The 25,285-nt window shown below is 41.8% G+C and overlaps 1 protein-coding gene and 1 pseudogene across 6 annotated transcripts in view; both read right to left on the reverse strand.

Annotated features, from left to right (window-relative positions):
• ENOX2 (ecto-NOX disulfide-thiol exchanger 2) overlaps nt 1-25,285 on the reverse strand; it is a 291,185-nt gene that overhangs the window by 201,543 nt on the left and 64,357 nt on the right. The gene's annotated exons all lie outside the window — the stretch shown is intronic.
• Nucleotides 20,765-22,982, reverse strand: LOC111721587 (annotated as a pseudogene).

Here is a 25,285-nt window from a genome sequence, read left to right on the forward strand (position 1 = left end):
CAATTTGAAATGTTTGGGGGATACCATAAAAGGCATTTTGAGGCTTGAGGCATGAGCCTAAACTCTCTCTGAAGGACTCTGGAACCTAAATGTTATCGAAGCAAATCATCTACAGTTAGTGTGTCTGTGACACCTCTCAATTGATGCAACTTTCTCAGCACAGAATAACAGGGTGAGCTGAAATACTTCATAATAGGGAAATTGCATTAATTAAAGTTTCTCAATTTTGACTGTCTTTTATGAAATCACAAATAGTTGTTTTGAAAAATCTTCCAAATGAATGCAGATTGAAGCATCCTATTTTCACTTTCTTAAGGGTTTTTCTTTCTCATTGTTTTTTGCTTTTGTTCTGATTTTTCTTTCACAAAGTAAAGTAGAGTGGAGATATGTTTAAAATGATTGTAACCCATGAAATTGCTTGCTGTCTTGAGGAGGGGGGGGGAAAGGGGGGAGAGAGAAAAGTTTGGAACTCAAAGTCTTACAAAAATGAGTCTTTAAAAGTAATTGGAAAAGATAAAATACTATTAAGTAGGAACTATAAGAAGCAAATAAATAAATAAATAAATAAGCAACAAAGAGGGTCATTAAAAGCCATCCTCATTTGAGCAGTCGGGGTTGAGGGAGACAGTGGAAGGAATAGAACATCACAGGGAGGTTCATGGTCCCAACAAAAAGAAGCTGCCTCTTTATCAAATTCTCTTCCCAAAGCATCTACACCTCAAAATGGAGTGGAGGCAGACACAAAGCCGCACATTTCCGATAGGAATCGCCTTTACATGGCTTTATATGAGGAAGTACCAGGAAGGTAACAACTCCCAGAGTTAATCAGTATTAACCGGTTCACCGATTCAATGAGTAATTTACATTTTTGTGACACATCAGTTGAGTCAATTGATAAAACCAATGGGCTAAGGAAGAAGCAGCCGAACAAGGAATAAACCAGGCCTCTGACCTGTCTGAAAATCTGGTCACCTCCCTTTTTTCTGGGTTAATGGGTTTCCATTTCCTTCTCTAGAAAACGAGAATCATAATATTTGCAATTCCTACTTCCTAGGGCTGCCAAGAGGCAAGTGTTTGGGAAAACTTTAAAAACAATACAAATTGAGAGCTACTGTTTTATGTGCTAGATAAAAATGACTGCCAGAGGCATTGTAGTGAAGTAAATAGAGAGCCATCCTCAGAGCCAAGAAGATCTAAGTTCATATGTGTAAGGCTGTGTGAGCTTGGATAAGTCACTTAACCACAAAGTGCTTTAAGTCAGAGGTGGCATGTTGTATTTAGCTCATAACACTCCCCTGGCACCTCCAGAACCCGATTAAAATTTTACTGTTGTTGTTTGCTTACTTGATTTTTTTTCCCTTTTGGGTCTGATTTTTCTTGTACACCATGATAAATGTAGAGAATTACACACGCTTAACTTATACTGGATTATTTGCAGTCTAGGGGAAGGACTGGGGGGGAAGGAGGGAGAAAATTTTGGAACACAAGGTTTTCCAAGGGTGTGTTCTATCTTTGCATGTATTTTGAAGGGGAAAAAAGCTATTATTTTAAAAATAGAAAAAAAATTTATAGCTGGGGAAACTCAGTCTAGACATGTTAAGTGACTTGCTTTCAAGTAACACAGCAAGTTTAGAGTTAGGACCAAGACCGGAAGGGCAATCTGCTGTAGGTTTCGCTGCTGGGTCCATTTCTCAGGAGACAGTGTTCATTCAGATTAAAGGATGGAAGGATCTGGTCTTTTGGCCTCTTAAGGTTGATGAGCAGTTACGATATTGGCTTTCTCCCTGGTCCACTGACACATGCTATCCCAACTCTGCCACCTTCCAGTAGTGGGATGCTCAGCAGGTCCCCCTTTTACTTCATTTATAAAATGGGGAGAATTCTTTCTCCTGTCCACCTTACCAGGCAGCTGTGAGGTCTAAATAGGATGAAAGTGCACATACAGGAAGGAGCTTTGAAAACTACAGGGCCCCGAGGCTGATGTCATCAAATCCCCAGCTAGTGGTACAGGAGCATATTATATCATTACTGGCTCTTCTGGACCATTCCCGTACACAGAAAGCCATCTCTCTGGGTTACCCGAGAGTTTGCATCTCCAGCTCCAGCCTCTCAAGCCTCAGTCAGAGGGAAAAGGAGGGGAAAAAAAGAGCACAGGACCCTCCCAGCTAAAGAAAAATCATGTGAGTTATCTCTGCTGAGAACAGGCACGGAAAAGGACTCTACCAGTGGGACTATGGGAAGAGCAGGGGACCAGGAGTCAAGAGAACAGGAGAGCTGGTAGCTCCTAGTGTGTTCTTGAAGAAACCCCATCCCTTCTCTGTGCCTCACTCTCCCCCTTAATAGAAAAAGAGAAATGGCTTAGATGGTCTCTAAGGTTCTGTCCGGATCTAATAATCCATGACTCTATGAAATCCATTAGCAAGAGCTGATTAGGCCCTAATGTTTTGTTGGCTAATTTCAGGAGTTTTGAGTCCAAATGAATTCATCCCCACTTTCCGATTCTGCCTCTCATTTTATCTTATTAAGCGCTTGCATTAAGCCACCATATGTTTCTCCCCTTTCCAATCCTGTGGTGATGTCACTCTTCCATTAATTCAGGCACCTTTGTGTTCTTCAATATTGGCCAATTACAAAAGCCATCTGTGGATTTCCACAGCCCTCTTCCTGAAACCCCAGAGCACTTCACAGAATTTTAAAAATAGAAATGGATTTTTGTTTTCAATTTAAACAGCTTTATGGGAAAAAGTAAACTTTTATACCTGCAGATATTAAGAGAGACCAATACTTAACTGATTCTATATGAGCTCTGATGCCGTCACTTCCAGTTCTACCTCTCAGGGCCTCGGTTTTGTTGCCTGGAAAAATTGGGGTAATAATACTCATCCATCTTACATCCTGGGGCTGTTGAGCAAGGCTGGAGCTTTGAAAAACTTTAAATCTCAGTAGGAGATGAGCTTTCGTGAAGAGTTTCCTATAAATGGCACCACCGCTTATGGAGCTCTGATTGTATATCTTTGGGATTTGAAGACCAAAGTACTACAATAGGAAGCTCCCACCTGGAGGGGGGCAAAAAGCACAGAACTAGGAGATAGGACACCTGGCTCTGACACTAACCATGCAAGAAGAAGCAAGTCACTTCTTCTGCCTGAGACTCAGTTTCCTCATTTGCAAAGTACAATTCCTATCTTATGGGCTTAAAAACCTTGCTCAAGGTCAAACAATAAGTGCTGTCACAAAGGAGAAATGGAGGCCGAGCATAAGTCCTGAGCTCTTGGGCCATGTGCCCTAGAGGAAAAGACTCCAAACAGGAAAAGAAGCTTTCAGAGTAGATTGCAGAGTGATCCCCCCCCCCCCCAAAGATGGGAATGGAGATGGAGGAGCTTACAGTCTCAAAACACCAGTACCATCCTATTTTTCTTAGACGTGTTGAGATAGACAAAATACTTTCCGCACAACCCTATGAGATCAGCAGAGCAAATGATATCCTCATTTTACAAATGTGGGAACTGAAACTTAGAAAGGGTGACTTTGTTAAGTGGTAGAGCCAGACTTGAAGTCATATTCTTTGTCTGTAAGTCCAGAGCTTCACTAGTACTCCCCCCTCATGCTCTTGTTCTTTTGGAACCAGACTTGTGATTTTGTTGCTTCAGGGCCCTCACCACTCCTGGTGAGCAAAGTTCCTTTACCACAGCAGATCAGCACCTGGCTCTACAACTTGCTTCGTCTTAGACTGCTTCCTGGGGGCACTTAGAGGTGAAGTGACTAGCTCAGAGACTCATAGGCAGTGGGTACATCTGTTGTATTTGTGCCGCGTGCATGTGTAGGTGTATGTGTGTTCATGGCCAGCTCTCCATCTGCCACACCATGTGGCCTCGTTATTATTATTATATTTTTAAGAAGAGACTTGCAATTTATAATAGATGGTATCCTTCCAGAATTGCTGTATGGTTGTGAGTCACGAAGCACCGGAAGAAGTGAAACTTCTGAAGAACGGGAGAGAAGGCTCACCCAAAGAGCAACAGGGAGGCATCCAGACTGGAGCACATTGCGGGGGGGGGGGGGGGGGGGGGGGGGGGGGGGGGGGAAGAAGGGGGCGTGACTCAGAGAGCATTGAGCTAATATCACATCACAAATAAGAATTATGCAGGAGAAAGAGTATAAAGCGGGGGTTTTTAAAGGGGGAATATAGTCCATGGATAGATTTCAGTAGATCTATAAAATTGGATGGGGAAAATTACATCTTTATTTTCACTAACCTGAGGGTAGATTTTTAGGAGTAATGTATTTCATTTGATAATTTTATAAACATGATTCTGAAAGTCTATAGAGAAAGGTTCAAAACCCCGGGTATAAAGGATGATATTAAAGAAATGAGTCACCACAAAAAAAAAAAAAAAGGTGGACTAGTCATGTAGTGAGCTCAAGGGATGATCAACCAATGGAAAGTCAACATGTCCCATCAGTATCCTGGGGGTAGTATCCTAAAGGAGTATGGTATGGTGGACAGGACATTGGATTTGGAGGCTTCAACCTCATTCCCTTTCTAGCCATGTGACCTTGACACTTAACCTCCCTGTGCCTTAGTTTCTTCAACTGTAAGAAAAAGAGGGATAACAATGGCCTCTAACATCCTGCTTCCTGCTCTTAACATCTATGTGTCCCGATTCCTTTTACACTTTGGCATTCTTAAAGACGGCACTTTTTCCATCCCAAAAGTCTATTGTTGAAACACGACTTCAGCCATCAGGCCGATATCCTGGCTAAGGTTGCCTGCCACATTTTTTTCACCCTCCCAGGAAGCAACCTATTAACACCATCTTCACTCTGATGAAATTCAGTAGACACTGCCAAGGAGAAAAGCAGAAATCTTCAGGCTCAACTTATATTCTATTCAGAAAAAAAAGGAGCCATATAAAAATTAGTAATACCAAGGGGAACCTATAGGGATTTGTAGTCAATATATAAGAACCTCAAAGAAAAAGGGAGAGGTACTCTTTCCCATTCTCCAAAGAATATAATTCACCACTGACATCAGTGGGATGTACATTAAAAATTCTCCCACCTGCCTTTCACTTTCAGGGGAATAAGAATAGTAACGATAAACACTGAAGGATTCTCCTGGATAAGCTCATTAAAGCAGATTATCTCTTCAAATAAAAAAAGTATTAAGAATTTACCATGTCTGTGAACTAGTCTGACCACTCTGGAGAACAATTTGAAACTAAGCCCAGAGGACTAATAAAACTGTGCATATGCTTTGACCCAATAATATTGCTGCTAGATATATACCCCAAGGAGATTAAAAAAAGGAAAAAAAGACCCATATGTAGAAAATTATAGCCATTTTTTGTAGTAAAAAAAAATAGAAACTGAAGGGATTTATATTGAGGAACGACTGAACAAGTTACAGTACATTAATGTAATGGAATACTATAGCGCTGTAAGAAATGATGAAGGGGATGGTTTCAGAAAAACTTGGGCAGACCTTTATGAATTGATACAGAATGAAGTGTGAAGAACCAGGAAAACAAAGCGCACAGGAACAGCAAAACTGTAAAGATAATCAACTGTAATAGACTTAGTAACTCTGATCAATAAAATGATCCGCCAAAGGACTCATGATATAAAATGTTATGTACCTCCAGATGGAGAACAGATGGACTCAAAGGGCAGACCGACTCATTTTTCCCCTCCTATTTTTCTAGCTTCCCTACCCCAGAACAGGTAGAAATATATTTTTGCATGACTTAATATTTACAATAGGTATCAATGAACAATGCCTTCTCAGGGGGTGGGGAGGTATACAATAAAAATAAAATTTTAAAAACACTTCATATTTAGAATAGCTATCAATGAATAATACCTGGGGGAAGTATACAATAAAAAATAAAATTTGAAAAACCCTCAGACTTTAAAAAGATTTACAAAGTTAAAAAAAGAGCCTACTGTGTGTAGAACACCGAGCTAGGTACAGAGAGGAAATTCAATTTAGTCATGTCTTAGCTCCTACTTTCAAGGAAACTACGATCTAGTTAGGAGGGGAAGAGGAAAAGAAGCTTATTTCAAAACAGACTACTAGAAGCATGGGGGAGCTGGTCAGTGACAGAAGCTGTAGGAACAGCAGCTCAACTCTTACTTCTACATCACTTTGCTCACAATAATCCTGAGAAGTAAAGCGTGTGTACACTGCCCCCATTCCACAAATATGAAAGTTGAAGCCCAAAGAGAAAAAGAAATCACGCTCACTGTCACTGAGCTGATCAGGTGAGCTTCTAGAAAGCAAAGATCTATCCAATGGGGGAAGGGGAAAGAGGCAAACAACAGAAAGCCAAGGAGGGCTTCACGGGGAAGGTGGCATTTCAGTTGATGCATAACCGAAACGTGAACACCTAATGTCAGATTCATTACCCACGTGCTCTACTACATCTTCTTGGCAATGGCATCACAAGATGGCTTATGGCAAAATGGAGTAGTTCCTCTATATAACATCCCTCTTGGAGATTAAAAATACATATCACCTTTTCCCCTCATACACATACCTATTTTAAAATAAACATGCACCCAAATCTTTTCTTTTGGAAGCCAATTACTTCCCTGCTTGACACGGAGCCAATTCGGCCAACTCGAAAACTTTGGGAAGATGCGCCCATCCAAGAGAAAAATTGTCCGATAGAGAGATGAGGAATTGAAAGAAATCCTCCTTCCTTACGCTGCCGTGCTCTTTGGTCAGATTTTATGTGACAGGAGTTAGCAGGCTGCAACATGTTACATCACACAGGAGAAGCATTATAAAGCCTGTCCTTGGAGAAACGTACAACCAGAAAAAATGATGGGACGGTCATGTAGAGAGAGTATGGGGCAATCAATGGACAGTCCATGTTTGGTATATTGGTACAAGAAAAGTCAATAGAATGTAAGGAAGCTTTCTCTTCCCCCTCCCTACCAGCACATGGGCAAAAGCCTCCTTCCCTCCCCCCCCCCCCCCACCACCTCCTCTCCCTTTGGAGAGATGAGGAGATCCGTAAGAGCCACACCACATCTGGTGTGCACTGCTGAGCTATCAGCATTCTGGAAGGGGACATCCATAGATCCCCTGGGCCACCGTGCACCTGGAACAGAACTTCCCCAACTAAAAAGAGATGAGGGCGAGAGAGAATAGTCATTCCCCCTTCTCGAAGTCTCACTTGACTCACCTGGAAAATGAGACCTCTAAAGATCCCTTCCAGCTCTAAATCTATTATGAAGAAGACTCTCTTGGGTTGCTACAGCATCCTTGAGTCCGATATCGCAAAAGTCAGGAGCTCGCAAGTCCTGATTCACTTGCCATTGTTAATTCGACCCCCTCCCTTCTCTATAAAATGAGGTGATTGGATTCAGTGATCAAAAGATCCCTTCCAGTTCTGGTCTGCTGAGAATCCTGGAATCACCGTAGCAGAACAGTTGGTTCTACTTTTGCTGTCTTTGTAGTAGCTTCCCTATAGCCTCAGAGAGAGTGCAAGCTCCTTGAGGGAGTTTAACTCATTTAACTTTCTCCCCCCCCCCCTCAAATGCCTAGCATATAAAGTAGGAATTTAATAGTTCTTTGACAAAAGGATGCACCCAACATAGGATGGCCGAGCTGATTTCTGTAGACAATATGCCAGCTTTGGCTTAATGTTAACAGACTTTAGAAGTCATTTGGTCCAAGGTCCTCCCCCATTTTACAAAGGAGGAAACTGAGGAACAGAATAGGAATGGGACTTTTCCAAATGAATAAAGGGAAGGGATAGGACCTGGCCTTTTGTCATCTGCTTTACTACTTAATCCATTCCATCATAACGCTAACAATTCTTTCCCAGGCTGAAGGTCAGAGAAATAGTGCTATTTCTAGAAAGCTACATAACTAGATCCAATTAATGCCATAGTGTTGGCTCCCTGAGAGCAGGAATTGTTTCACCTGAAGTCCTTTACTTAAATTATGTTACAGGATGCAGCACAGTCCTAAGCACAAAGTATGTCTGCTACATTGTCGCTGAGCCGACTCGCCTGTTGGCCCCAAATGTGACCCGTGTAAGAAAAAGAGAAAGCATCCCTAAATTAGCTTTGAAATGTTAAGCTTTATGTTGGTATCTACTGCAACCGTGAGATTTGCATCAACCTGGGACAGAAACGAGAAGCTTCTTCGAGAAGTAAGGAGCCGATTGCAAGAACATGCCATGCAAACAAATGGCGCATCTCAAATTCAGTAATAGGCCACACAATGCTCTCCTTCTTGTCAATTAAACTGTAATGGGGAGCTGGGAGGCACACAAAGAAACAGAGCCGCTCCCTGCCTGCCCTCCCCTCCCTGCTGGGCTCTGAATGGAAAAGAAAAATCCTTTTCTCAGCATCACGATTTATGTACAGCCCCTGGAGACACAAATTAATGTCTTCCTAGACCCAAAGCCCCAGCTGCTTCGCAAAAACCTAGGACACAAAGCTTAACTAAGGTTCACACGTCCAGACACAAAGCCCTTAGAATTGCTAAGCTGGGTATTCCAAAGCTGCCTCCTCAATCAATCAAGGGCTAGAGTTTGCCTTGGTTCTCTTCTCCTCCCCAGACAGACTAGGCTAAAGTGGACCCGCAGAACTCATTGAAAACTGCCGGAGGCATCTGGGGGCCTAGCACATAGACATCAGAAGCCTATTTAAGGGAAAGATACAGAACAGAGGGACTCGAAACCGTACTGCCCTACTGATCAATGTCAGGCCGGAGCCATGGCCAATCTGGGCAAGGCCCAGTTGCTCCCCGTTTGGTTTTTTAATGAGCAGATTCAGACTTAAGATGACTGTGTTTGCATGAAAAATATTTCACTTGCTTCTCTTCTTACCTCAGTCTCCTTTTACCGATTTCTTTTCTTCTCTCTCCTTCAATGGAGTAATGGATATCCCCTTCTTAGATGAGGAGATCCTGAAGGACGTGAATGTCTTATTTCCAGTGGGAATCTGCAAAGGTCCTGCCACACTGCTCTATACCCTTCATTCAACAAATATTGATCAAGCGCCACTATCTGGTTTGTCCCGAATGTTTGCTGAATTCCCCATGGTTACAGGCAAGGTACCTTCTGTGCATCCAAAACCTTCAATAAAGCCTATCGCTGTCTCAAGTTATCATTTTGGGCACTAAATAGCACAGTGGACTGCAGTCAGGTAGTCTCATCTTCTTCAATCCAAATTCAGCCCTCACTAGACACTCACTAGCTGTGTGACCCTTAACAAGTCACTTCACTCCGTTTGCCTCCGTTTCCTCATCTGGAAAATGAACTAGAGAAGGAAATGGCAAACCACTCTAGTCTCTTTGCAAAAAAAACTCCAAATGGGGTCATGGAGAATTAATTGCACGTGACTGAAAGACTGAACAATAACCAAGGTGGCACTGGACCTAGAATCAGGAAAACCTGAGTTCCAACCTGGCCTCAGACATTCTCTAACTGTGCGACCCTGGGAAAGTCATTTAATCAGTTTTTGCCTCGGTCTCCTCATCTGTAAAATGGGGATAATAAAAGTACTTATTTTCCCAGGCTGTTGTAAGGATCAGTAGAGAAAACAAAAACATTTAGCATAGTACCAGGTATATAGTAAGCACTCTATAAATTTTAACTATTATTATTTCATATTTATCTTTTCTTTTCCTCAAAAGCCACAGTGATATAGAAGAGAGAAAAGTGGCTCTGGAGCCAAGAGATCTGGGTTCAGATCCCACCTCTGTAACTCACTTAGTGCTCCTGAAGCTCTGCTTCCTCCTTTGGGAAGTGAAGAGGTTGGTCAATCTGCTCCCTATGATAGCTTCCGGGGCTCAAGATCTAGGATATGACCCTATGATTAGAGAAAAAAAAACTCTCTACCCATCGTTTCAATGACCACTGGTTTCCAACGTCACCAAACTGCTCCCCCAAAGTCCCCAGTGACCTCTTAATCGCCAAATCCAACAGCACTTTCTCAGTTGTCTTCTTTCTCGACCTTTTTGCAAAACTTGACAACGGTGAGTGCCCCCTCCTTCTGGACCCAGTCTCTTCCTTGTTTTTTAAGATGCTATTCTCTCACATCTAACTCAGTTCCAACTGATCAACGATGGACAGAAGCAGCTACACCCAGAGAAGGGACACTGGGATATGAGTGTAAACTGTTTGCATTTTTGTTTTTCTTCCTGGGTTATTTTTACCTTCTGAATCCAATTCTCCCTGAGCAACAAGAGAACTGTTCGGTTCTGCACACATAGATTGTGCCTAGGATATACTACAACATATTTAACATACATAGGACTGCTTGCCATCTAGGGGAGGGGGTGGAGGGAGGGAGGGGAAAAGTCGGAACAGAAGTGAGTGCAAGGAATAATGTAAAAAATTACCCAGGCACGAGTGCTGTCAATAAAAACTTATAATAAAAAAAGATGCTATTCTCTCCTGGTCCTCTTCCTGCCTTTCTGGCCACTCGTCAATCTCTTGTGCTAGATTGTGCCATCCACATTGCACCCCGTACCCATGAGTGTCCTCTCGGGCTCTGCCCGGGGCCCTCTTTTCTCTCTCATCAGCTCCTACTGTTTCAATGATTACTTCTATGCAGATGATTCTCAGATCTATATAATCAACCCTAGTCTCCCTCTCGGCTTCCAGGCCTGCATCATCAGCTATCTGCTGGCTATTTTGAAGCAGATGTCCCGCAGTATCTCAAATGTGACACATCCCAAACGGAACTCAGCTTCCCCTCAAAACCTCCCCCCCTTGCCCCTTCCCAACTTACCTTTCTCTGGCAAGAGAACTACCACCCTTCCAATCATCCAGCTCACACCTAAGAGTCCATCTCAACTATTTTCTTTGTCTCGCTCCACCTCCATTTATACCCAATCAGCTGCCAAGTCTCATCCATTCTGCCTCCACAAGATCCCCTCCCTCCATCACTTTGTCTCCACTCATAGGCCCACCACATTAGTTCGGGCCCACCTCGGCGCTTACCTGAATTACTTTAGTAGCCTCCTAATTTTTCTCCTTACATCCATTCTCTTGCTCCTTGAATCCATACCTACCAAACTCACATTTTTAAGCACACAGATAACCATGTCATTCCCCGAAAAATAAAGCTCCACTGACTTCCTATTAACTTCCAAGACAAAATACAAACTCCCTACGTTTGACATTTAATTGTTGCAGTATTCATTCATATCTGATTCTTTTGCGACTCCAGGTAGGGTTTTCTTGGCAAAGATTCTGGAGTGGTTTGCCGTCTCCTTCTCCAGCTCATTTTACAGATGAGGAAACGGAGGCAAACAGCATGAAGTGATTTGTCCAGGGTCACACAGCTAAGTATATGAGACTGGATTTGAACTCGGGCCTTCCCGATTCCAGGCCCGACACTCCATCTGCTGCAGAGCCACCTAACTGACCCTTGACATTTAAAGACCTTCATGATCTGGCTCCTACTTAACCTTTTCAGGTTTCTCTTCTTCACACACCCCTCATTTTCATCAAATGGCCTATCTGCTATCTCTAGTTTATGACACGCTGCCTCCTGGACCCCTGGACATTTGCACTACTCATATCCTATGCCTGGAATGCCTTCTCTCCTCAACTCTACTACTCAGAATCCCACTTCGTCAAGGCTCAGCTCTTCTTTATGAGGTCCCATCCCTACAGTTGCTAATGCCTCTCCACAAAATGACTTCTTATATATTCTTATATATGCCTTTATCTGTCTCCATGTTATTTCTACTCCCTCCCCACGCTGGAATATTAAGTCCTCGAGAGCAGTAACTTACCATATTTGGGTCTTTGTATGCCCATCTCCTAGCGTGAAATACACTCCCTATTCTCAAGGAGTTCAGACTTTAATAGGAAAAATAACATTTAGGGAAGGTTTCAGCCCAAGTTAAAAAGAACTCCCACTTCCATCAACTTTAGGGTTTACCAAACATTTTCCACCCCCAATTCCGTAAGGTGGGTAATAAAGTGTCACCATGCTTCAGATGAGGAAACTGAGGTGGAGAGAGGCACAGTGATTTGGCAACGGTCACACAGTTATGGGGAGGTGAGAGCCAGGCCCAGCCTTGCCAGAGCCAAGCTTTTCTGGCCTCTCTTTCCCATCACCCCTGCTGCTCTGCTCCACCCTCCTTGCTTCTCTTAGTCTGGCACTCTCCTCTACATTCATCTACTTTGTATCATGTGTATCCCATAGAATATCAATATTCTGTATCCTAACAATTATATTCTAAGTTCTCTGAATACAAGAACAATATCTTTTTCATCATTTTATGCTTTCACCTAGTAGGATGACTTATTGTTGAGTCTGTAGAACAATTAGAAAGTCACCCTAATCCTTCCAGCCACATACATTGCCATACTTTGGGCTATAAAATTCCAAGAATAGGTTCCCTTCCATTGTGGACTTAGGACCACGTGCCCAAGGCCCTAATCCCAATAATGGAAACCTCCAGCATTGAATTGTGCAAACAACACTGGACTAGGAATCAGAAGTCCTGATCTGCCACTAACTCACTGTGAGGACCTCTCACCTCTCTTTGTTGGGCTTCAGTTTCCCAATCTTTAAAATGAAGGAGTTGGGCTAAATGATCTCAGAGATACCTAACGGGCCTATCCAAACAATTCATGCTATGATGATCCTACTTAGGTAAATGGGTTAGATGGGTTGAAGGTCATGAAAGTCTGTCTACAAAGAACTGCAAACTCAGCATACAAAGAGGAAGCCAGTCAGCCAGTCAATAGCATTTATTAGCTGACTGATATCTAAGCATTTTCATTAAGTCAATTCAATTTCTTGGGGGTCCTGAGTTTAAAAAAAAAAAAAAACAATTCCAGAGACTACACAACAGAAGTAAACTAAAGAGAGCAAAGTCTTGGAGTATTAGAGGGGAGAAGAGACCTCTGAATAAAATTTCTTACTTTTTGGACCCCTTCACACTCTGAAAATTTGTTAAGCACTTTTTTTTTGTTAACGTGGGAGATATAGATAGATAGATATTTACCAGATCAAAAATCAAAATATCTTGGTACTATTGTGAAAATAGACTTGAACTCTTGAATGCACTAAAAGCCTCAGAGACTCCTTGGAGGTTACCCAGACCAAACTTTGGAAACCACGTTCCTATCATCACTGGCAGCATTGACAGGTGGTAGACTGTCCCAGAGTACAAGCTAGGGGCACCAAGTCCTTGCAGATCACTTTGTTTCTCTTAGCCTCAGTTTCCCCATCTGTAAAGCAAGGATAGTAAGCACTTGCACTACCTCTCGTATAGGAGGGCATAGGCCTGAGGAAATGAGGGGAAGAGATCATGGAAGAAGAGAGACAGTTGAAGTTGGGACTTAAAGGATGAGTGCAAGAACTCCATGGGAAGGGGGGTGAAGAAAGGGCTTGCGGAGCCAGAGGCAGGATAGTAATGGGAAACAACTGAGCAAAGGTACCGAAATGTGAGAGCTCAGGGTTGTAGTGAGGAAATGTAATGGGAAAATTTTGCAATCGCAATTTCTTATGAAGCCTTAAGGCCCATAGAGAGCAATAAGTCTAATAAAAATAGCTAACACCTATACAGAGTGATCCCAAAGACTGTAATTTCAAGTGATTAAAGCATTAAATTGCACTACAACTTCTGGAACAGCCTGGATAGTGCTTTACACGGCATTATCTGGTTTGATTCTCACAACCGCTGGGTAGAAGGCAATCTTGTTCGCCAACAGAGGTTACAAGATTTTTCAGGGTCACCGACAGGTAAATAAGTTACCTAGAATGGGCGTCAGAACGCGTCAAAACCAGTTCTTCGTGATCCCAACTGCAGCCTTGCTATTCAGTCCAAGATCATACTGTCACAGCTTAGTGAGGCTAAACCCTAGTTACTCCATGTGACTAAACAATCAAGAAGAGAAAGGTCCTCAAGGTTTTAGGTTGAAAGAAGACAAGAAATTTGACAAGAAATTTCATAAATACCTTTCCGGCAGTGAGCTGGCAGTCCCTGGACCAGAAGAAGAGGCTAGAAGTAGCTTCTGAAATGCTGCAGAAGCTTCAAAGGCAACGTTGCCAACTAAACAGCCCAGGGGAAAGCCTAGTGGGAGGGCCGACCCTGAACTGGGCCCTGGGGAAGGAAGCAGATGGTCTAAGAGAACAATTCCCAGCTTCCAACATCTTTGATTGATAAGGAAGACAAAGCTTCCCTCAGCAATGCCAGCCCCTCTTTTTTTCCTCTGCTGAAAAAAGTTCCCAATATGAAACTCTAGCACAGAATGATCTATGTGCCTAAAACAAGGCCACAGCTATCTCGGTGACCCTGAGGAGCAGTACATCCCCATGTTGCACGTGAGGAGGGGAGTCCAGGAGCCACTCCACCGAGCACTGAGAGAGAAGCAAAGACCTTCCTCCCATCCATTCTTCCCTATATAAATTCTGACAAAAAAATAATCAAGGAAAAGGTTAAGAAAGAAGAAAATTAATTAAGGTTATTTAGGTAGAATCTTTCAGAGGGGCAGTGGGTGAAAATCAAATGTGCTGTTATGCTCCCCAGTGAATGCAGAAAAGCTTTTGGTTCCAAAAAGAAGGAACTAACATACCCTTACCACTCTAGCCTCCAAGAGCTCCCCTCCTTTTCCCAGTACTTTCAGGCCACAGATTTCAAGGTGGGAGGAGACTTGGAGCACATCAAGTGCAATATCCTCATTTTAGGGCAGCTGGGGAATTGAGGCACAGGAAAGGGAAGTGTCCTATAGCTAGTATCACAAGCTGGAATTTACATCCAGCTCCTCAAACTCTCAATTTAATGCTCTTACCCCTGTACCCCACTACCTCTCTGGTCTGTTCTTCAAGGTCACATCATAACATACTTTCATTGTGGGCCTGAATCTGTGGGGGAATGCTACAGGGGAGGTGGAGTATACTCTACAGTTTGAGGCAGAATCAGATTTCTCCCCCAACACACACACACACACACACACACACACACACACACTCACTCTCACCTAAAAGGGACTAGCCCGATAGTCTTTGAATCCATGAATAAATAAATAACTATAAATAGCCCTGTTCTTCTAAAGGACCCCTGAGTTTGTCCTTGAACTTCTATGTATATTAATGTATAGCAAACAATTCTGAGTTGTATGTGCAACAGGAAGCTTATACCCAGAGTATTTTTTTTTAATTCCCCCTATAATAATGCATTATTCTCCTGCAAAGGCAGTAATTCCATTTGTGACAGATGTGCTTCACATTCAAAGCTGAATTGTCAATTTACTGCATTAGCACAGTAATGGCTATTGGATGATCCCTAAGCAAGGTCAGAAGAGAGAAAGTCCAGAGGGGGAAAAAAACCCCAAAGTTGTCTATTCTTCTGGTCTCTGTATACAGATACACATCTTCCTGAAGTTACTACTTTACATCAACAAGCTTACATCCCAAATAAGGAACCGATTATAGCTAGATCAGAGGCTGTCAGGCTTTTAGCTAAAAAGAGTGAAAGCATAAATCAATAAATGTTTATTGATTGACAATGTAAGTGCAAACTACAGTCTTATATTATAATGGCCAAAACAAAAATGGCCAAGAAGATAAAAATCACTCGACCGAGTTATTTCAAATTTCAGGTTGTTGAAATTCAAGGTTGAGAAGTAAGGGATTTGGAGTCAGAGAACCTAGGTTCGGATCTTACCTCCGATACTGATTGTGTGAACATGGCCAGGTCATTTCCCCTCTCTGGGCCTCAGTTTCCCTCTCTGTAAAATGAGGCAGTTGGATTAGATGGCCTCAGAAACCCCTTCCAACTCTAGATTGATGATTCTATATGTGCTGTTGGGCAAATGACTTAACCCTTCTGGCAATTAGTTTCTTCATCTGTAAAATAAGAGAGCCCAGATTGGATGATCCTTTTAGTCCCTTCCAGCTTTAGAGTTATGACACAAAGTCAGCTTTTGAGCTGAGAAAACCAAGGCTGGATGCCTCTTACAGTCTCCTAGGCCAAAATCCCAAACTCTCACCCCACCCTCTTCATTTTTTGTTCAACTAGAAATGGAAACAAAACCACAATGGTACCTGTTCTCCCTCTGGATCTCTTCCTCTTGGTCATAAAAGCAATAGCTTTCCAATAATGACAATCAAAGAAGAAACTGATTATAAAAACTGGGGTCTCAATCAGAATCAGATCCAATTGTGTAAATACTGAAGTGTCTACAGTATATACATTAAAGTGCTAGGAGAAACAAAAGTTATTATCAAATTTGGTACCTCCCCTCTTGGAATTTAACCCCTAGGAAGCAGATAAGACATCATAAGCACAGATTACTATGGCATTTAACATTCTAGAAAAAAGGGTAGGTGGCAATCGGGTGCTATGAGAAGCTGAAGGGATACTCCATTGCCATCGGGCTGACGGGTTGCACAGCAGGAGTCCTGAAGAAGGTAAGATTTTAAAGATGGGTAACCAACAACAGGAACGAATATATGCCCAACATGGTAAAGGAACAGAGAGAACAAAGACATGAAACTGAACCGGTGCTGGGTGGGAGTTGGCAAGAACGAAAGCCATCCAGTTTGGCAGGTACCAAAGGAGAAGGCAAAGGAGACAAAATGGGGGCGAGATTGGGACAGAAGAGTGGTACCGGGGCATTGTGGAATACTTTGAATGGCAGGCAAAGGGGAGTGAGCTACAGCATAAGCAAAAGGGAGCTACTGAAGATTCCTGAATAGAAGATGCATATGAATCAGGTCTATACCATCAGAAATAATATCTAACACGGAGACCTCAAACTTGAATCAAGCACTTCTTAATAAACTAGACACAGATCATAGATGTCACAGCTGGAAGGGACCAGAGGTAGCATCTTATCCAGCTCCCATATTTTCTAGATGAGGAAGCTGAGACTTAGGTGGAGGAAGGCATATGTACATAGAAAGTGCTAAGCACGTGGCCCGGCGTCACACAGCCAGTAAGTAGGAGAAACAGGACTGGAAGCCGCATCTTGCCAGGTCAGTGCTCTGTCTACTACACTGAATTAATGCACTGAGAAATTCCCATGCACTTTAAATAACAGCTCGGGTCCCCAATACCAAGGGAACCCCATAGAAAGGGCAATGAAAAATGATCAAACTACCTTGGTTAGGAATCAGACTTCCAACTTGGCAGCTACTTAAAAAAAGAGGCTCCCCCTTTATCCATCAGGACTAGAGGGAATGGAAGAGGGAGCTGGCAGCTTGGAGCTGTCAAGTCTAAATTCTTCCCACAACACCTTTTCCTAAGACCAAGGTCCTAAATTAAAGGACTTAGAAAGTGCCCCAGAGGCAAAATAAATCATAAAAACAAACAAAATCAATTCTTTCAGGCCTGCTGTCTCCTACTCACGGCATAAACAGCCTCACCACCGCTGCTAGCTGCCCTGGAGCAGTCTCATCCAAAGAATACTGTGCTCTAGAAGTAGGGCATCTATGGAACATCAGGGCTTGAACCATTCTGGACAAGCTGTCTAGAAGAGGCAACAAGAACTGCTGTCCTCAAGATCCTCCCTAGGAAGAGGAACACAAATCCCCACTTGCAAAGGGTAGGGAAAGGGGACAACAGACAGCATCCATCTGATGGAATACCAAACTAGCCAGAGGCACCGAGCTGGGATTGGGACACAGCTGGCAAGGTCTCCATAATAAGTTCTCAAAGCACCCATTAAAAAGCAAGCTGGCTTTTCTCCCTCCAAGATGGTATTGAAGGCAAAGAAGGAGATGGTTGTCCCCCATTTTGAGATGCAAGACCTCAAAGGCCAAAAAGGTGGTATGGAAGCCACAAAAAGATCTAGACATCCCTTACCTTCTGGCAAGACAAGTCATTAAGACTTTGAAGGCTGACCAAATATGCTCAGCAAAATGCCCCCAAGAGAAACGAGCTTGATCATCAAACGGAGGACAACGGCACCCTCTCATCTGCATTATGGATGGCAAGGTTAACACACTGATCCAGGCTGATGGAGAGAAGGCCTAGGGACAACTTGCTCCAGTCTCTGATGCTTTGGTTGCTACTAACAAAATTAGAAACATCTGAAATTCATTCAGCTATCCCGCTCCACCTACAACAAAAAGTTTTCTAGTTTAAAAAAAAAAAAAAAAAAAAAAAGCAATCCGAATTATGAAGGATAGTATTGGATTGCTGCATGAAGTAGTGGTGAGCGCAGAAAAAAAAAATTAATAATAATAAAATAATCAAAAGGATTTAATCCACACAGCACAGTAATTACTGTTTTGTTTGTTTATCCCTGAATCTGATTCAGTGCTAAGTCCAGAAGAGGCACTTAGGAAATGTTTCTGAATGAATAAATGTTTAATTTTTATCCTTAACTTTGAAAAAACCCTCCAAATGTGACAGTATTGAACCAATAAGCTAAAAGTCATTAAAATATTAGCAAGGCCTGTGACATCAGGGAATTATTCCCTGTATCAATCAACAAGGAATTCTTTCTTCCTAAAAGAGTATTCTTTGGATATGGAAAACAACGATTCAGGATCTTGTTCCTGCAATTAATTCAATTTCAAATATATGATTTGTTCTCCTTAACCTTATGTTTCAGTCCAAATGTTTTGCTTTTATAATCCTTTTTGTCCTCCCTCACTATTGGCTATACATTAGTTTGGGGTTTTTTTGAAAGGCAATTGGGGTTAAGTAACCTGCCCAGGATCACATAACTATAGTCAGGGTGAAGTGTCTGAGGCTGGATTTGAATTCAAATCCTCCCAACTTCAGATGTGATGCTCTATCCACTGTGCTGTTTGAGCGCCCCCCTGCTATACATTATTTTTTTATTTTTTAAATAACAACGGCTTTTTAGTTTTCAAAGACAGTTTTCAACATCCCCCCTTGCAAAACCTTGCATTCCAAATTTTCTCCCTCCCTTCCTCTGTGCCCCACATCTTACACAGCAAGTAATCCAATACAGGTTGAACATGGCTGCTATACATTATTTCTAAAGCAAAACAACAAAATCTGAACAAGAAACGAGAAAGCAGATCTGAATTATATGTGTCAAATAATCTGAACCAAATAATAAAGTTGTTATTGATATTTATGAAAAAAAGTATTAGCCAGGGTCCCAATTCTCTTTCACAATTCCATCCCCATGTTGTTTGAGTACACATGAAATTCACAGGAGAGAAAATTTCCAAGGAAAAAGTTATTCTTGAGACCCAGAGCCATAAATGTCTTTATCTAAATTCCCTAAGTTTAAGCAAGAAGCAAGAAGATGTAATAACACCAATGCAAAGGGGAAGGTTTAATGTGACTGAGGCTTGGTGGGAGAGAAATTCATGAATATAATAATAAGACTCTAGATGAGTATAAAAGACAGGAAAACACTGGTGGAGCAGGGCAGCACTATTTATTGGTGATGTATATCCATGGAAGGAAATACATGAACCAGGGGAAGAAGGGGATGGATGGTGGAAAGCATTTGGATGATATTCAACACAGGATACACAGAAATGATTTTGTTGATCAATCAATTAAAAGCATCTATTATATCCTTACTATGCACCAATAGATAGTCCCTGCCTATTATTTAATGTTCTAATAGAGAAAAATGGCATCCATAGGAAAGTGGTAGTCAAGGAAAAGTATTTTAATTTGTCACATTACAGGGAAGGTGAGGGCCATGAGAAAGGGGGCCACATGAGGCCCTCACCCTTGGAGAGGGCAGCAGATAGTGTATAGAACTAAGAAAGTGATGAGCCAACTAAGACTTCTTCAACTTTTTCCACCCGTGACTCCTTTTCAATCAAGAAATTTTTATGTGACCCTGAGTATATAGGTATATAAAATCTGTTTGACAAATCAAACATTTACTGATGATGATAAATCAATTTCACCATCATCACCTTCGGTTATACAACCTCATATGGGTCATGACCCAAAGTTTAAGAAGTTTTGTCATATACACCATGCCTCTCTTAATGCAGTCTCAAATCACAGGAGACTTTTGGGGGGATGGGGTGCCCTGTCATACTGATAATTCACACTGGTGGCGACTTTGATCTACTGAAACACTCAGATCATCTTCAGATGTTTGTACTCACATCTACTCTCACACCTCCTACCTATCATGCTGATTTTTGAACCCAAGTGAAAATGTTGGATGAATCCCTAAAAGAATTTGTTTTATTAAATTCATCCTAACACGCTAGCCAGTCAAGATGTTTCTAGATTCTCATTTCTTAATTTTCCCTCTTTGTTTTGTGAGGGAAAACACTATTTGCAAACCTGATGAGTATTCTGTCTGTACCTAATATCCAAATCATTGTTTAAAATGTTAAAAAATAATAATCAAAAAAACCCCAAGAAAAGATTCCTGGGTTGCTCCACTGATGAGCTCTTTTCAAATGAACACTGAACTATTATTGACTACTCTTTGGATCAGGCCAGTAGTTCTTTTTTTTCCCCTCCCTTTAAGAAAAATTTTTTAAAATTTTTCTTTTTTCTTTTTTTTTGCCCCCCCACCAAACAACAAAATGGCAATTATTTACAAAGGTTAACAATGTATCACAAGAAGAACTAAATATAGGATTAATAAAAGCAATACTTCTGGAAGTGGCACAATATTAAATTCCCCCAAAAAATAATATTACAAAATGATCAACTCTGGGGCAATTTACCACACTAGGAGTAGTACCCAAGGTCAAAACATAAAAACATTTTAAGATACAAGACCCTAAAAGAATTTCATAGTGAACTCTGAATGAAGTTTCTCCTCTTTCAAAATATACCAAAAAGATAAAGGCCCTTCCCACCCCAACCCCTCATTGTACCTTCAGTTCAGTCCCATCCCCAACCCCATTTTATTTACAATTCAGCCTTGCCTCAACTTCCATTTTATTTATTTTTAGTCCCACCCCAATTCCTCTTTTATCTACAATTAAGTCTCAGCCTTGAACTCCATTTTATCTTCAATTTAGTCATCTCCCAAACCCCAATATATCTTCACAGTTAAATCACTGGGGGCCATATGGTTCAAATCTTTCCTGATTACCATGACTAGGTCCAGGAAGCGGGTATTCAGGTGGATCCTGCATTTGCCGCTGCCGCCGCCGCCGCCAGGTTCCTGCAGGAGGTGGGCTTTGATGTACTCTTTTTGGTGCCGGTTCTAAATCAGGATCCATTTCCCATGGCTGGGGGTATGGATGTCCAAGAGTTTCTTTTTCTTCTTCAGGAGGAGGCAGCCAAGAGTCTGGATAATAGTGGTGTGGCCCAGGGACATTTACAGGGAGATCAACAGGTTGAGGAGGAGGAAGTTGTCCTGATGCAAGATGATGTACGTACGATGGCATCGGGGCAGCGACGTAATCAAAGGATGTAGGAATTTGTGGGGGACCAGAGGTTGCTGATGCAGGGAGAGCTTGGCTATAACCAATAGAAGACATACCAGTTGCCTGGGAAGGAAGTTGCATTGTATATCTTGCTGCTTGGGGTGGGGGTGGAGGAAGAGGTAGAGGTAGAGGAGGGGGAAAAGAAGGAACTTGTGGCATTTGTGGGGGGACTCCATAAAATTCCCATGGAGATACAACAGGATTAGACTGAGAAGTCATTGGTTCATCCCGATAGTCAGGATAATGTGCTGGAACCGAAAGTGATGCTTCTCTGACAAGGGAATTTGAGTCTTTCTGAACAGGAAAAATTGTATTGTTATCCTTTTTTGTTGAAAATTGATAGGGATCCTGCTCTACCCAACGACTTAAGGGTGGCGGTGGAGGGGGAGGGGGAGAGGGAGGCACTGGGAATTCCCTGGAAGGATCTCGAAAACTCTCCCGCCATTGCAGAGTATGGAGCTCAAGCGGTAAAGGAGATGATGGCATTCTGATGCGTTGCTCTGGCTGAACTTGGCTTACTTTATGTTTCTTTAAACCCTGATCCTGAATCTCAGGGGCTGGTAGAACAACAGGAGTAGGAACATTTTGCATCAGAGGAGTAACAGGTGGTCTACTTCTGAAATGACGGAAGTTGATGTGAGCCTCTAAATCTCTTTGAGATAAGTACGTTCTCTTGCAGTCTTGAACAACGCCGCACATAAAAAGAGTACCCAGCGTATACTGGTCAATTCTTCGGATGGGGTTATTACAGTTTGGGCATAGGCTATCCGCCTTTTGCTCAAGCAAAATTGCACAGCCGTAGCAAAAAACATGCTTGCATGGTATCAAGCGCCCATAAATTTTAATAGGTAATTCACACATGTCACAGAAATGGATTGGAGTGTCATCTTTTACACCTAAAATGTTTATCTTAAAGTCCCAAAAGTTGAGTCCGGGAAATCCTAGCTGATTTCTCCATAGCTCGACCCTACCATGGTCATCATAGCTTTCTTCTTCATCATAATCACATCTATCTACATCACCAGGCTGTGGGTCGGAAGACATTGTATTCATAGTACTTGTTACTTCAGGACCAAGTTCATCTTCGTTTGTCTGTCTGGAGACTGGCTTCATCAAGATTGGTCCTTGAAAACCAAGGTGGCTGAAGGAGCGACGGTTGAAATTCATCCAGTGAGGTGCGCGCTTCAGCTTGAAGTGCATTGTGGGAGCGGAAGCCGGCAACGCCCAAGCTACCAATGACACAGCGCATGCGCCATAATCCCTACTATGTCGTGATCCTAAGTGAGCCCAATCCGCAGAGACTTAAGGTTTTGCAGGGTCCTCTTGGAGCCAGTTCAGCACAGTCTGGAACCAGTAGGAAATGAGAGAGAAAGAAAGCGAGAGCTCAAAGAAATAAAAGGTCAGAGTGCACCCAGGGTGCAGGAAGACCATGGAGATAGAACAACCCACTCCCTATGGTGGGAGAGAGCCGATTCAGGCCATAAATCCACCTAAATCCACATTTCTCCATCTTATTAGTGAAAAGAGTGGGAAAGGGGGCGTGAGATAGCACAGTGGATAGATCATCCAGCCCTGTTGTCAGGAGGACCAGATTTCAAATCTGGGCTTTGACACTTAGTTGTGTGAACCTGGGCAAGTCACTTAATCCCAACCGACACACACACACCAAACTGAAAAAAAGCAGGAAAGCAATAGCAAAATGCTTGTTGCAGTCAGTCTTCTAATCAGCAAAATGATGGGCTTGGCCTTCCAAGCTCAGGATCCTCATCCTGTCATCTCTGCAGTAACCCTGCCCTAATGCACTCTCCTGGCCTGTTTTTAATGACATTACAGGGATCCCCATTTTGGTTTTGACATGTCTGCTAACCACGTCTTTAATAATACATTTTACCAGGAATCAACATCAGGCTCACTATCCTACATTTGTCCAATTCCACAATCTTCCACTTTTGAAAATCGCAACATTTGGCCTCTAATTTTGCACTACCTTTCCCATTTTATATGATTTTTCCAAGATTACTGCCAGTGATAGCCAGAAAGTTTATCTGGGCCTCATCAAGCAAGAACATCTCCCTATTAATCTTAGGATTCAACTCCCCACTAATCATTTATTTTTTTTTCTGACTTCTGTAATCTGTTCTTACCTTGGCAAAGATTTAAAGCTAGAAGGGGCCTTCATGGTCAAGTTCAATCCCCTATCTGAAGTAGATGAAGAAAGTGAAGTCCTAAGACCTTGTCTAAGGTCCCCTAGGCAAGAAATAGAAGGGCTAGAATTTGAAACCAGGACATGTGACTCTGAATCCACTTTTTTTCCCACTACACCTGGAAGCATCTCTCCCAAGATCATTCTCCTTGACAAAGAAAACTCCATCTCCTTCGTTCATTAAAAGAAGGGATTGCTGAATGATAATGAAGTTCTCGCGTGGTAAGAATCGGGTCCAAAATAACACCTCTTAGTTCTTTAGTCTTTTGACAAATGACTCATCATTAAACCAAAGCAAGAAATTATTCGCTACTTTGATTCTGATAGACAGTCCTAACAGAGACGTTCAGATAATCACAGTCCTTGATTACTAGAAAATCCTGCCACTTTATTGTGCCTGTCTTGCTTGATACATGTTTCCCAAACTCCTCCTAGACTTGTTTTCTGTCCAAGTGAAGAGCAGTGTAATACCAATGGCAACTGTAACACTGTTTCTGCCTCCAATTAATCCTTACCCAGATCTGGCAGCCTCTCTCCCAAAAGGTTCCCAGGCTTCCTTCACAAATATATCTTTTTAATTTACAAAGTTACTCTGTTCCACTAACTCCAACTGAGTCTATAATCTATTCCATCTATTCCATGATCTATTCTATGATCATAATCTATCCCATTCTTGGTACACTTGTACATCCTATTCTGCTATGTCTCCCTAGTGTGAAAATCTCTAGTTTGTGCCAATTTCTGAGTACAGATGAAAGCATACATTTTCAATTTTTTTTTTTTGCTTTTTCCCCCCACATGGTTAATATGGAAATATGTTTTGAATGACTTTACATGTATAATTGATATCATATTGCTTGCCTTCCCAGTGGTTGGGAGAAAGTTAAAATTGGAAGGAGAAAGACAATTTGGAGCTCAAAATTTTTAACAACAAATTTTAAAATAAAGTATGATTTAAAAAACCAGTTTACTTCACTTTGATCCAGACTTAGTGCATTTCTAACTAGCTCTCTGAAGCTAGAGGTTCTATTGCATTTTCTTGTTTTGTCTCCTATGAATTTGTGAGTGTTTCTATGGATATTTTTCTTTTAAATTAGAGTTACTTTCGATGTTATCTAGCTTGCTGGTTTTATAGAAGCAGTTTTCTTCCTTTTCCCTTTTGATTTAAATACCTTTTGATTATATTTGTAAATTTATAGGCAAACTGTTTTTTATAAACACAAATACCAATTTTATTACTTTGTAAATATGTAGCTGTTGTTATGCCCTTTTCTTAGTAGGTAGCTGGATCAGTGGCATGTCCAGGCCAATGGCATAATTCCTGTTTCTGCCTCCAATTGATTCTTACCCAGACCTGGCCTCTCTACCTTGCTTCTCCCAAATGGTTCCTAGGCTTCCTTCACAAATCTATCTTCTTAACATATAAGGCTGTTCCACTATCTAAACCCAATCTATTCTATCAACTATTCCACCTATTCAGGATCTAATACTCTAAAGTTTGCAAAAAAAAAAATCCATAACATTTTTTTTTATCATTTGAGCTAAGTGACATGGTGGCTAGAGTTCTGTACCTAGAGACAAGAAGGCCTGGATTCAAATCCATTTTAAGATGTTAGCTATGTGACCCTATACAATTCACTTAAGTTCTCTGTGCCCCAGTTCTCTCATTTGTAAAATGGGAATAATAATAATAGCATCTATCTTTATATATAGTTTCTCAGTTTAATGATCCTCCTGCTCATC

This window comes from Sarcophilus harrisii, chromosome X, assembly GCF_902635505.1.
Source record: "Sarcophilus harrisii chromosome X, mSarHar1.11, whole genome shotgun sequence".
Taxonomy (NCBI): Eukaryota; Metazoa; Chordata; class Mammalia; order Dasyuromorphia; family Dasyuridae; genus Sarcophilus; species Sarcophilus harrisii.